This window comes from Symphalangus syndactylus, chromosome 15 (genome assembly GCF_028878055.3).
Source record: "Symphalangus syndactylus isolate Jambi chromosome 15, NHGRI_mSymSyn1-v2.1_pri, whole genome shotgun sequence".
Taxonomy (NCBI): Eukaryota; Metazoa; Chordata; class Mammalia; order Primates; family Hylobatidae; genus Symphalangus; species Symphalangus syndactylus.
Genome location: NC_072437.2, coordinates 15,867,182 through 15,881,584, shown reverse-complemented (window position 1 = coordinate 15,881,584; position 14,403 = coordinate 15,867,182).

Sequence of the window (14,403 nt, the reverse complement as noted above, 5' to 3'; positions counted from 1 at the left end):
GTACTTTTAATATCTAATATCTATAGCACAGCTAGAAGGGTAGGTATGCCAAACTTTGGGCATGTGTATTAGTAACAATATTCTCATAGAGCAAACTAAACAGAGAATTTTGCATAATGACCCAAAAGAGAATCCCTGGTGTTCAGCATGGCTCCCTTTCATTATTGACCCAGAAGGTGAAAAGAAATTCACAGAAGGTAAAAGTCAGTAGACATGAGCTTTTCTCTTCACTGGGCTGTCAATAGGTACATGAAGGTGAAATAGTGCTTTGCTGTGGCCTGGAATTTAGATGAGATACAAAAGCTGAGGGAAATGGGGGAGAAGGACCTCTTTAAAATCAGAGGTAAGAAATGCCTTTCGGCAGGACACAGTGCAAAAATATCAGGCCATTGACACACATATACCCACAAACATAATTTAAACATGAATAAATACCTGGAGACTGAAGGATAAAAGTAGTGCTAGAGATTCATAAGGGTTTTGAAGAATTAAAGACATGCTGTCCCCAAATCTACCTTTTTTTTTCCAAGAGGAGTCTCAAGAGAACCTCTCTAAGATAGAGTCCTGGTCAGGTGAGTCCCAGGGAATCTGCATTCTCTGTGAAAGTCACAATCGGGAGATAATAAGGGTGTCAGGCTTAAAAAAGCCTACAAACAAAACACAACAAGAAAGAGCAGTATGAGCAGAAACAATCTACTGTTTCCTCTTTAACACAACAAAGATTCCTGAGTGCTCATGGACTCAAATGTGAAAGATGAGTCATCTCAAGCCACCTTGACAAAGTGAGGTGGTCATAGCCAAGAGCATTGCCTTTGGGTGAAGAACATCTAGAAATATATGTCTATGACTATATGAGCAAATAGCCATCACTCAGGACCATCTATATAAAATACCAAAACTGGGAAAGAAGAAATTACAAATGACATAGGACTGAAAATGAGGAAATTATGATATAGAATCTATTAAAATAATTGTTTAAAATGTCATTGCTTAGTTCTATAAAACTAAGTTTGCAATCCTAAATGAATTCAATAATTTTCTAGGAAAATATAACCAGCCTTACTTCTACAAGAAATAGAGAAAATTATAAAGAACTACATCCAAATAAGTACCAGGATAGCAAATTTCAAAGCGTATTCCACCAACTATTTAAGATATAAATAGTCTTAGTATATCAAATAAAATAGGAATACATTTAACATGAAAAGAAAGATACTTGCATTAATAAAATGTAAAACATTACTTTTCCTCTACTGGAGAATTGAAACAGAAAAAAAAACCTCTAATTCTTCAAACTGAAGCTAAGATTACCCTGACATTTTAAAAAGCTCAAAAAGATACGACAAAGAAAATCACAGACCAATCATTCTTTTGAATAGCAATGAAAAAAATTTCAAGTAGGAAACAGAATCCAGCTTCAACATGGTTTTGATACCTCATAAGCAAGTACGGTTTATGATAGTAATGCAAAGATGCTTTGGACTTAGAATATTTTATTGGCCATACTAATAAAACTTTAAGAAGATCTTCTCATTATATACTCAACATGCAGTTTAAAATGCATCACCCATTCTTTATATAAAGTCTTAAAAAATGGATAATTACTTTTATAATGGGTAAAATGAATTATATCTTTAAGGAAAATATAAAAATTCCTATAACAACATGATCATCATATTAGAAAGCATATAAGATCTTAGTGAAAGTATTCTCTTTAAATTAGGAATCATAGAAAGAATATCTTCTTTTTCTTCATCATCCTCATCATCACCATCATCTTCTTATTACTATAATTAAGCATTGTTCAGGATGTACAGACATACTTGAAACAAAAGAATAAAAAGCCTCATAAAGGAAACAAAGTTTTAGCAAAAAAAAAAAAAAAAAAAAAATGTAGAAGAGAATCAAATGGACATTTTAGGCCTGAAAAAAAAAAGTTCAGTGATTTGGCTCAACAGCGTAATGGAGGGGACAGAGAAGAGAACCAGTGACCTAGAAAATGGGGCAGTAGAAATTACCCAATTTGAAGAACAGAGAGAGAATAGACTGAAAAAATAAAAAATGAACAGAGACTTAGGGACTAGTGGTACAATAACAAAATATTTAATACATATGGTTTTCAGAGTTCCAGAAGAAGAGAAGTGGGACCAACAAAGTTTCAAAGAAATAATCAGTGAAAGCTCACATATTTTTCTAGAGATTAAATTTACATATTACAGAAACTGACCAAACCCAAATAGAATACACCCAAAGAAATCAAAGCCAATGCACATCTTTTTTTTTTTTTTTCCTTTGGAGACAAAGTGTCACTCTTTCACCCAGGCTGGAGTGCAGTGGCGCAATCTCGGCTCACTGCAACCTCATCCACCTGGGTTCAAGCAATTCCCCTGCCTCAGCCTCCTGAGTAGCTTGGATCCCAGGTGCCTACCACCATGCCTGGCTAATTTTTGTATTTTTAGAAGAGACGAGGTTTCACCATGTTGGCTAGGCTGGTCTCGAATGCCAGAGAAAAGTGACATCTCGCCCGTAAGGAAAACACAGTAAGAATAACCTTGGATCTTTCAGCCGAAACCGTGGAGGTCAGAATGAAGAGACACCCAGTTTTCAGATGTTGAAAGGAAAGAACCGTTCACCCAGAATCCTATAACCAGTGAAAATATCTTCCATAATGAAAAGGAAATTAGGATGTAGAAAAACTAAGAATTGTTCACCAACCTTCTTATTCTAAAGTGCATATGACAAGGCGAAGGGTATGGAACAGCTAAAACAATCTTGTTAAAGAAGAACAAATTGGGAGGAATTACTCTACCCAATATTACTTATGGCTATAGTAATCAAGACGGTGTGATCTTGGCTGAGGGACAGACATACGGACCAAGAATCCGAATAGCAAACACAGAAATACACCCATACTATCATTTCCCAACTGATTTTTAACAAAGGCATAAAAGCCATCTAATAGAGAAAGATAGCCTTTTCAACACACGGTGAACTACTGGACATCCATTGGCAAAAAAAAAAAAAAAAAAAAGTTTTACATCTTATACAAAAATTAACTCAAAATGGATCATGGAATTAAACATAAAATGTAAAACTCTTAAAACTTTCACTTGAAAAATAGAACATTTTTGGGATACAGGACTAAGCAAAGAGTTCTTATACCTGACAGCAGGATGAAAGAAACAAGCTACAGAGTGGGAGAAAATATTTGCAAATCACTTATTTAGCAAATACTAATATCTAGAATTTATAAAGAGCTCTCAAAATTTAACAATAAAAACATCAAACAGTCCAATTAGGACACAATCTTGCAATAAATCAAATATATTATGTTCTAGGAAATGAAATCTCGTGTTTTAAAACATCTCTTTTCTCTAAATCAATCTATATATTTTATGTAATTCCAATAAAAATCTCAATTAAAATCTGTTTAAAACATCAGTGTGATTACAAAGTCCTTCTGAAAAAAATAACTTCTCATAATGAAAGATAAGAAAAAAATTTATCAGATATTAAAATTATCATTAAACAGTGTTAGTGACACATAAGTGTGTGTGTGTGTGTGTGTGTGTGTGTGTGTGTGTGTGAAGAGGCAGGAAGAGAGGGAGAAAGAGGTAAAAAGCAAAAAAATGTTTGAGAACTAACCAATAATTAATACATTATGTAATTAGTATATGTAAGAGACATTTCAAGTCATAGAGAAAAGATCTCTTATTAAATAGCATGGCAACATTTGAGTTAAAAATACATTTTAATATCTATTTTACAATTTAGATGAAATGAAATTCCAGACTTATTGAATAAAGAAAGAAAAACATAACTAAAGTGCAATAAAATAAGTGTAGCATATTTAATTTTAATTTACTTCGTCAGTGGGTAGGTCTTTTTCAACAACATACAAATTCCAGAAGGTATGGTATAAAGATGATTCATAAATTCAAACTAAATAATTTTTAAATGCAATAATTGTTTAAAAGCATGACAGTTGGGGACAACTGACCATTTAATGCCCAGTCTCTGAGGCATACTGCATGCCTGCTGGAGAAGAATTGTTCCTCATACACGTGTGTCTTCTGATTGAATCTGGATGACCTAATCCAGATGGAGTTCTGCTGGGTGGCACTGTTGCAGCCTGCAGACCAGCTGGGCTTGGATTCTGGCTGTGGTCCGGCTAAGGTCTCTCCATACATTTATTACGGTGACCAGGGTAGCAGTGCAGCGGCGATAGTGATTAGAAGAAACCTCTTCTAATTGTGGATCACAAAAGGCCAGTATTTTTGAACAATCTTTTAAACAAATTTTAGTTCTTCACTACTGTCACATCTGCTAACTCATCTTTGGCTAAAATGAGTCATGTTGACAAGGACAGAGTTAAAGGGCGAAGAAGTACACTCTGTCCTGACGAAGAGAGGGCAGTTTCTATGCGTAAGACTAACCAAGAGAACTGAAAAATGTGGACTAATTTCAGTTTTTGAAAGTGAGAGTGAATTTGCAATTCATATTACATTAAAAAGGGAATGTTCTGTGTATATAGTTTTTACACATCCATTGGAATTAAAGCACAAAAGGAAAATTAACAAAAGATATGACTAGACAGTTTTCAGAAAATAGTCTTTAATTATACGCAAATATGTTGTATTTCATTCATAGTAACATAAATATAAAAATTTGGCAAAGATTTGCTAAATGAAAAACAAAATAGAGCTACCTTTTATTGTAATATGTGAGGCATTCTCATACATTACTGATGGGCTGGTATGCTGGCATAGCTACAGAGGAAATTTACATAAACATTTACATATATATAGTTTATCTACATCGTTTACATATGTATGTTTAAAATGCACATAATCTTAGACCTAGGGATTTTTTTCTTTATATATATTTATCCTACAAATATATTTCCACATTTGCTAAATAATTCTATACAAAGTCATTCATGGCTATGGTTTATTTTAAACAGTAGAAGATTAGAAACATCTAAATAATTTTCCACTTCTGACTGGTGATTTAAATCATGATGTATCTACACAACTATATTCAGCCTTTCGAAAAAAAAGTGGCCTGCTTTGTGTATATTGAGACAGAATGATCTTCATTGCATATTAGGAGTGTGGAAAGCAAGATGAGAATTGAGTTTATAGTAGCCTCATATTTTTGTAGGAAAACAAAGCAACAGAATAATTTTCAGTTTGTTGAAAAGTGGGTAAATTTGTAGAATATGCCTGAAGAATAAATAAGAAATGAATAAAAATGCTGTCTCAGGAAAGGGAAACTTGGAAGCAATTAGCAGCTGTCACCTAGGTGAAAGCTGAGAAAATGTTATTCCCGTCAGTAACCATCTGAAGAACCTGGATTCTGTTTTTAAGCATTGAGGAAAATGTGTCAGTGTGTGTATACCTAAAATTTTGACCGTAGACCTTGTGGTAGTTTTCTGTTTCTGATCCGATTTAGCCTGATAACGCTGACATGCTTTTCATACATTTTATGATATATGCATCTGAGAAAAATAGTAGACATTTTTGTATGTAGATTCCCACTGACCATTCTTTCATTTTTTAAAAATTACCCAACTATTCCACTGATGATTTTAATAATGATGACAATTCTGATTATAATAATTTTCTTGCTATCTTTCTGCCTTAGAAAATAATCTACTTCAAAATTTTATAATACTCTAATTATTTCATTATAAATGTTATCTTCTAAAGATGTCAGACATAGCAATTGAAAGGAAACTTTAACAAGAATAATTATTTTCTTGTCAAGGAATTTCTCCCACTTCAGATCTGTTGACCGACTTCCTTGAAAAAAAGATGGACATAATGAAGTAAATCATCCAGTATTTTAAAACTATAGTTTTCTCTTGATATGCTAAAACATAAAATACATTTCACTCAAGCCCTTGTTCCCTCTTAAGATGTTACATTTCTTTTAACAGGACTTTGTCATTACAATCTGATACTGGCTTATTTATTTGGGCTTCTATTTTATACGATCTAAGTGAAGTTAAAGGAACTTGGTCCAGTTACTTCTGTAGTCTGTTATAGAAAATCTAAAAGAATAATGAAATAATTTAGAAAGAAATAATGATGACTGAGTGGTCTAAATTCTTCTGTGGATTAAGTGATAAATCAACAACTTTGTGACCTTGAGGAAGGTATTGAAGTTTTTATGCCTCAGTTTCCTCACTTATAAAATGTAGATAATAATGACTTCTTAGACTTGTGAGAGACAGATAAAATATACTAGAACAATGTCTGAGGAGAAAATAATTAGTAGCTAATATCGTTATTTTTATCAAAATTCTTCTTAAATGTTACTATGACACTTTTAATTCCTTCTGCCATGTCTTGTATTTATCTCAAAAGAAAGGTTTGTAAATTTAAATAACTCATTACAACCAGTGATAGTTAGGCTTAATAATAAACTGAATAATGAACTCTGCTTTTATAACATTTAGGACTTCTTATTTGGATGGATGGATGGATAGATGATAGGTAGGTAGGTAGATAGATAGATACATACATACATACATACTGTACATTAACTTGGTAAATTAATATACTATCACATAATTGCTATGTTCATCTCTCCAGCTTCTATCTCAGATATTTTCTGCCCTGCTGATTCTTCAGTATTCTATTATCTTACTTAAGCCACTAGAGGAAGTGAACAGGTATAAGAAAATGATTTTTATAGTTTTCCATAAAAAATTAGTTTATCTTCTTTCCCTTTCTTTAAGAAGTAAATACACATTTGGGTTTCAGTAAACTTGTGAATTTGAGCAACAATCTTCCAAGAAATTTCATCAGGTGGTTTTGAATGTTCTTAAAGAAGAGTTCTGGCTTCAAAAGTGGCAAGATATTTTTGGAAAGAATAGTGACACAAGGAAATATTAATAGAAACATTAGTACTGCACTTGAAAGAATTATCTACTAGAAGCAGAAATCCAGGAATTCAGAGGGGGATATTTATGTTCCAATAACTCCGTAATCCACTCACCAGTAAGAAAACTTCCAAAGCAGAACAATAACTTCTACCTTTGCAACACACGTTCAATTGTACATATTATTATACTTAATCTTATTAAAATTTTAATGTGAATTAGTGTGCACATTTCATAGATGGGAAATTGAATTCAGAGGATTTCAGTGATTAAGTAGTTCCTCGGAGTCTCCCTGAAAGTAGGTTTAAAACTAAACAGATTATAGTTTTTGATGTAGATCCCAAATAATTGAATGATGAACATTGGTGGGGAAAATAAATATAAGGGAAGAAAAAATAGGATTCACTTAAATTATGTTTAGTACTACCGTGGTACTAATCATAAGAACTAAGTTTCTTATAAATAGTAATAGCTTAAACTCAAAGATACTACACTAAGTAGAAAAACACTTTATTCTAAAGTTAACGAGTAAATGTGAAAAGTTATTATAATACCATCTTTTATATAATGCAAATCAGATTATATTACATGTATCTTATATTCATTTAACACAGAATTGATAATACAGATAATTAGGTGTATGTTAATAGGTAAACACTCATTTATATGACAATTTTATATTTATAAGTGTATACTTATAGAATACTTTTGCCTTCCCGTAGAAACATGTATTATGTTGTTTACTTTTCAGTAAGGAAAAAAACTTGTTAGAATTTTTTAAAAGCTCAAAAAAATTGTTAGGAATCCCATAGTATGAGAACCTCATTGTCTGTCATTAAGCATTCAGATTGAAAGTGAATTTATTTTACAGAACCAAAAGCTAGTGACAGCCACAGGATACTTGAAATGAAAGGAAAGATAGTCTTTGGATCACTGAGGATGCATCATATTAAACCAAGCGTCTTTCTGTTATGAAGAACTGAAAGCCTTGGTTACAAAGTCAGAGCCAGGCAGGAAAGGCTAAAACTGCCCTTGAAACTCTGAATCAAAAAACAAGACAACTGCAAATTAAAACAAGATTTGTTGGGAGTTTTGCTAAGCATTCTCCAATTAAATAGAGGAAGCAAAAAATGATGAGAACTGACCTATTTACAAGAAAGTTGATTAGAAACTAAATATAGAACACAGACTAAAGTATTCACTAACAAATTTAGCACTGAATTCTAAATACAGACTCATGGTCTCAGACGGAAATCAAAAAGCTATTAAATTAACATAAGGCAGATTTTATAGTGTAAATTGTTAAATTTATAAGACATTTTCCCAGTGGTTTATCTCACAATGCCTGCTTCGATAATGCAACAGAAATTGCCTAAAATCAATACTTCTAATAGTAATAAAAACAAATCTTTAACACAGTTTATACACTGGACTGAAAGCTCGTCTGTTTTTCATGGAGCCTCTACCACCAATGATGGTGAATAAGCCCCTTCACTTTCTTCCTCCCATGTCTGGAATGCACTCTCTGGAAGGTGAGCAGAGTCGATTAGAAAAACAGGAAGTATCTAATACTGCGAGTCTATGCTTTTTGATAAATGGGCTGGTACAGAGGCTCTGATTTTGTGTCACTGCTTTTCTTGTCAAAGCAAACATCAGGACAGTAGCAAAAGTAGTGTGGGCATGGCTTTAAGAAGTCTATCTAAGCTGCCCAATAGTTCTCACCTTATAAACTGATCTTGTTTTTTAACAAGTGGTGCTTTTCCCCAAGTATTTACCTTTCTTTCTTGTAATCCCATTTTCTTCTTCTCATGGAATCTTGCAAAAGAGGACGATGACCCTCCATTTGACAAACAAACTTGTTTTCAATTTTTTTTCCCTCAAAGTTGCCAATGCATGAGATTATTATTTGTTTACTAGTAAAATACTAGATCATTGGCCAACATATTAAAATTCTCTCACTTTTTCCTCCACAAATGTTATTCCACTTATGCTAGGTACCCAGCACTTGGGATAACAAAAATGTTGCAAGCCAGATACTGATTTTAGTAGGTCTCTATGGCAGAATCATTTTACCTGCTTCCAGGAGGATGAGGAAATTTACCTGTCTGTGAAGCTTTTTAGGAACAGGACTTGAGCCTTCAGGGTCCTGATGGTTTCCTTGAGTACTCAGGAATTCATTAGTCTTGGCCAAAAGAAAAAAATAGCACTCTTTTTTCCTTTCTTTTTCTGAAAACAAGCTCTTCTATATTAAATGGTACAAGGTCCTTTATGTGATTTTCAATGAGTCCATGTTGGCCTCAATACATGGATAGACATAAATCAGTATTTTTAAAATTTGACTTGGAATCTCAATTATGTTGATAAATAGAGGTGCAGGAAGTATCAGCAAGTTCCCAGACTTTCAGCTACATTGTCCCTAAATTATTACAATTATTAATTATTATTTTTACTTTCTGATCTGCAAACCATTCCTAGGAAAAATAATTTAAAATGACATATGTTTATTATAAAATTCAATAGCTTGTGGAAATTCAGCTAAGCAACCCATGTTTGTGAGATAGATAGATAGATAATGGATGGATGGATGGATAGATAGAAGATAGTTAGATACATGATAGATAGATGGACAGAGAGATGAGAGAGAAAACAGGGAAGTGCCAACTCGTGAAAAGTAAATCTAGGCAACAAATGATCTCCCTTCCAATTCATTACTGGGAACATTTGTATTATCATATCTAGTCATCTGTAAAGGGTATTGAATTAGTATTTAATTTCCAATAAAGCTGCTGAAAGAAACAACACATATTTTTTCTCTTGGAGATTGCTTTATTTAGGCTACTCATTTTAACGTATTACATATGCTTATAGTGTTTTCTGATTTAACCTAGACAGAACAAAGTTAAATAAGGAACTTAGCCTCTCAATTCTTATTTAATTTTGAGATAAAGCAAGTGAAGTTTATATACCTGTTTAGGCAGCAGTGAATATTAAGACATATGCATCACATTTGTGTCAAATACTTATATGCTAAGATAGTGGTAGATAGATACCAGTCTCTGATATTCTAATGTTTTTATTTCTGTACTATCATAAAACTTTTGAATCAATATTGGATTTTGTGGGGGTGAGACTGGGTACATTGTTTAAATTCCATTATTAAACCGAAGGTCATCTTTAAGACCTAGAAAGAGATTTCATGTCTACCAACACAGTGAGTTAAAAACATTGATGTATCTGTTTATCTGAGTGCACTTGTACTTAAAGGACAAAACTTTAATTTGATACTTTGCTCTATATATAGGGCTAACATGGTAAATTCAGTTGACTATATTTAGCCTGATATATATTGACTTAATCAAAATGTACCAAATTACACTTCCCTTTTTGAGTGAAAAGAATTATGCTTTACAAAAAAAAAAAAAAAAATGACCTATCATAGCACTACAATGATGAAAACTGGGACTTTTGAAGTTAATAGTATAGAATTTGAGTTATTTATTTAATTGGTTCCAGTCTACTGCAGTGTTTAACAAGCTCAGATAAATGGGCTAATCTTTCACAATTAGTCTATTAAAGTCTGGTTATTTTTAAAACTTTTATCAGTTGTAATCACAGGGTTTCCTAAGGCATAAATTGTCTAGCACCTTTATACATAGAGGACATTTAATTTGCTCTTTGGCTATTTGCTCTATGAACTTTGTTTTCTTTAGCACAAGGAATTCCATAATAACTACAGACATCTGAAAATCCAGATGGCTTCAATGAGTAAAATAAGTTAATCAGTTATTAGTGACTAAAAGGGATCCTCAATTTCTATTGAATAAGCATTTCCTATTTTAAAATGTGTAACGTCACCACACAATATAAAACATAATGCAGTGACAACTTTTAGGCAGGGCTCATAATGGACATTATTCTGTAGGGTATTTATTCCTGCATGAGGATGCTATGTTACACAAAGTTTATTCTAAATATGGGATTTTCGTTTATTTAATCTCAAGTGGAACCACATGTTTAACCTTTTACAATTTTTATAACTTATTGAAGGAAAAACATTTATGAATTCACGGTTCGAAAATCTAAACTTTCATTTTATATAGTCAGTCACAACCAACTTTATACAATGGATGCATGGAAATAATTGACACTCTGTCACCTCAAGGTCAGACATAATAACTAAATATGTTTTCCAGTAGAGATGAAATGCTCAGAGCACAGGTTTAATGACTTGTGATCTTCTAATTGATCCCTGGCCCCTTCCTCTATCTCTTAACTTTCTGTGACCTCTGACAGACACAGTGTCATATTCAGTCCACCGTTTTTCCAGTTTTATGTCCCCTCTAAAGTCAGTTGCAGTTGTGCTTTTTTTTCCTCCTACTCATGTGAACTCTTTTTCAACATGTGTGCTTATAACTCTGTGCTACTAGATTTTGATGAAGTTTCAAAATAAAACTTCTCCTTACCCTGATTGCCTAATAGATATTTGAAAATGAAGTTGATTTTCTAATTTGGTTACATTCATTCCAGCAACTAAAATCACACATACGCTCCTGTACTGTTCACATTAGACTCCCTTGAAGGCTGAAATGCGTGAACATTTAAAGAAATACTCAACAACACTACTAATTTTAATGTGATTAAATTCAATGATGCCAATTTTAAAATAACAAGTGCATTGTCTACTAACCCTCTAAGAGCAAGAATAACTCAAAGTTTGTGCCTGTGGTTAAATTGATTTAAGAATAAGAATAATTGGAGTTCTAAGGGTGATGATAATAATATAGAAAAAGAGAATAGAGGATATATTAAATTATCCATTAGGAAACATTTTAAATATCATTACTGACATATAAATGAGAGATCTCTGATACAAGATGGTGAATTCAATTATAATTAAATGTATAAAATAATTGAATAATAGCAACATTAAGACTAATAAGAAAATTACATACTCACGCTTTTTAAAAAGTGAAAGAAAAATCTCCATTGACCAAATATATGCTTCCATATCTGGTATCTTTTGCAGCATATGAGTGATTAAGATCTAGAACTTCATCATGGTGCATGTGCAGGGTCTCCACCAAAACAACGGGGCCTGTGAGGAGGAGGCTAGGAACACAGGAACCTGTAAAAGAACAGTTAGAGTCAAATTTTTATAAGATAGTGGAGGAGATGCTTAAGATGACCCTTTCATGCTGCTGTTCAATCCCATAACTTGCCTGAATAAAATTCTTTAAAGAAAATGTCAACTATTATCCAACACATGAGGAAGACCAACTACTGGTCTTCCAGTAATTTCAATGCACAGAAGACAATGTGATGAGAATAACCAGATAAGCAACTGGAAATGTGTCAGAAGGGAAAACAACAAATATATCATAGATGGAGAAGGAAGAAGTATTTGAAATGGAGTTTATGGTCATAGGTATTATCTTTATAGTGTTCTAATATGATATAAAAAGAATATCCATATTTTAGAAGTATACATATGTGTGTCCTTATACATATGTAATGTGTATTTGATACAATGTATTAAAATATTAGCAGTAATTGACACTGGATGGTAGTTTATTTGAATAATTATTAATTTCTAATTAGCCTCAGTAAATATGAAGTTAATGAGGAAACAGGAGATGAGAAGTCTGTGACCTCCTATTATGCTTAGAGACCCGAATAAGCCATGAAACTTTTTTTAATATAACAGATTGGAAACAGCTCCTAGAATTTTATAATATGCCAACATTTATATTTAAAATATAACACTTAATATTATTCTCCCATTTTAAGAAAATGAGTAGCAGATCTTCAGTTTTGACATCACTTTATCGACGGAGAGAGAAAGTTGGGCATTTTTCTTTTAGGTACTGTGAAAGTAGCATACTTTACATGGTCTACTTGTAGCATGTGCATTTTATAACTTCTGAAAAAAGAAATAGAATCAGTACTTGCAACGTCCAATTTGCTCTTTGGAAGTTATCAACTTATAAATTATTATGGCATAACCTGTAAAGTAATTAACAGGGTGCCTTTCTATATTTATTTTCTCGTGAGAAACTGTTGACTTTTTTGGCCTTAAAATTTAGACAACAACATCATTGTTTCAACTATGAAGTTTATTCTTTTGTCTGATCAAAGAGATAGAATAAATGGTTGAGAAAGCACATACTAAACCCCCAGGCACCTCTATTGCCTCAGGTCAAGGATTTCAGGAAACAGATCCTGTACTTTATAAAGTAGGGATAATGTAATTATTTCAACCCAGGAAAAACTGTATTAGAAATATAAACTCTATGTTATAGAATTTTCAATAAAAATGTAGTCATTATATTTAAATAAGACTATGAATATATGCACAATGTGGAGCTTTAAAATTCACAATTATGTGCATTTTACAGTATTTTATTATTATTTTGGAAGGCCTTCCTGTGCAAGATAGCCTATTAGCTTCAGTTAAGTCAATGGAGGACTTTGTTACAGTTAAGTAAATTGAGAACTTTCCAGAGCCAGAGGAACACTGTTTCTCAAAGTATATTTCCCAGAACACTCACTGAAGAAGATAATAATATATATTCTGGTGAGCTGTGATGTTATCATAATTGTCAAAAAAATTTCAAACTGTTCAGCTCATACTGGACACCTCTGAAAAGATACATCATCATCAACACACAAAAACTCACACGTTCTTTGTCATCTTTTCCACTTTAACATTTTCAAAATTTTCTTATAAAGAGAGTGATTTGTCTTAGCTTTGACTGTTAAAATATCATAGACTGTGTGACTTAAATAACAGAAATACATATTCTCACAGTTCTGGAGGCTACAAGTCCCAGATGAAGATGCTGGCCAATTCTGTTCCTAGCGAGGGCTCTCTTCCCAGCTTGTAGACAGTTACCTTTAACACCTTTATCATTGAATGAATAATATGTTCAGATGGGGCAAATATCAAACAATATTTAAAAACAGGTAGAATATCTTTTTCCATTCAACATGATTATCAGACCCAAAATACAAACACAAATAAACACAAACAAATCAATGTATATACCACTCCTTCACTTAAAACTTATAAGCCCTTTCCATCTTCACAATATTATCTATTAATATTTGAATTTTTTTTTTACCATAGTTTGTTGAATCTGCTCTGCCATAGAGACTGTTTCTACTCTTTTGCTGTGGTAAAAGCAAAAGTTGCGGTGAAAATACTTGTACATATTTCCACAAAATTGTTAAATTTCTAGAATTTTAATTGCTAGATAAAAGTTACATGCATGCACCATATTTTTCACAGATAATTGCCAAACTGCCTCTGTGGGGTTATAATATAGGCAATTACTGGCTTCAAGACACTATGTTATTCAATTTTTATATTTTTGCCAATGTGATAGGTAAAATTGTGTATCTGTGTGGTTTTAATGTGCGTTTTTCTTACGAGCATGCCTGGTGCTCTCTTCAAATACTTAAGAGGGTTTCTGTTGTTTTTGTTTGTTTTTGAATCGGCAGCATTTACCACTTAT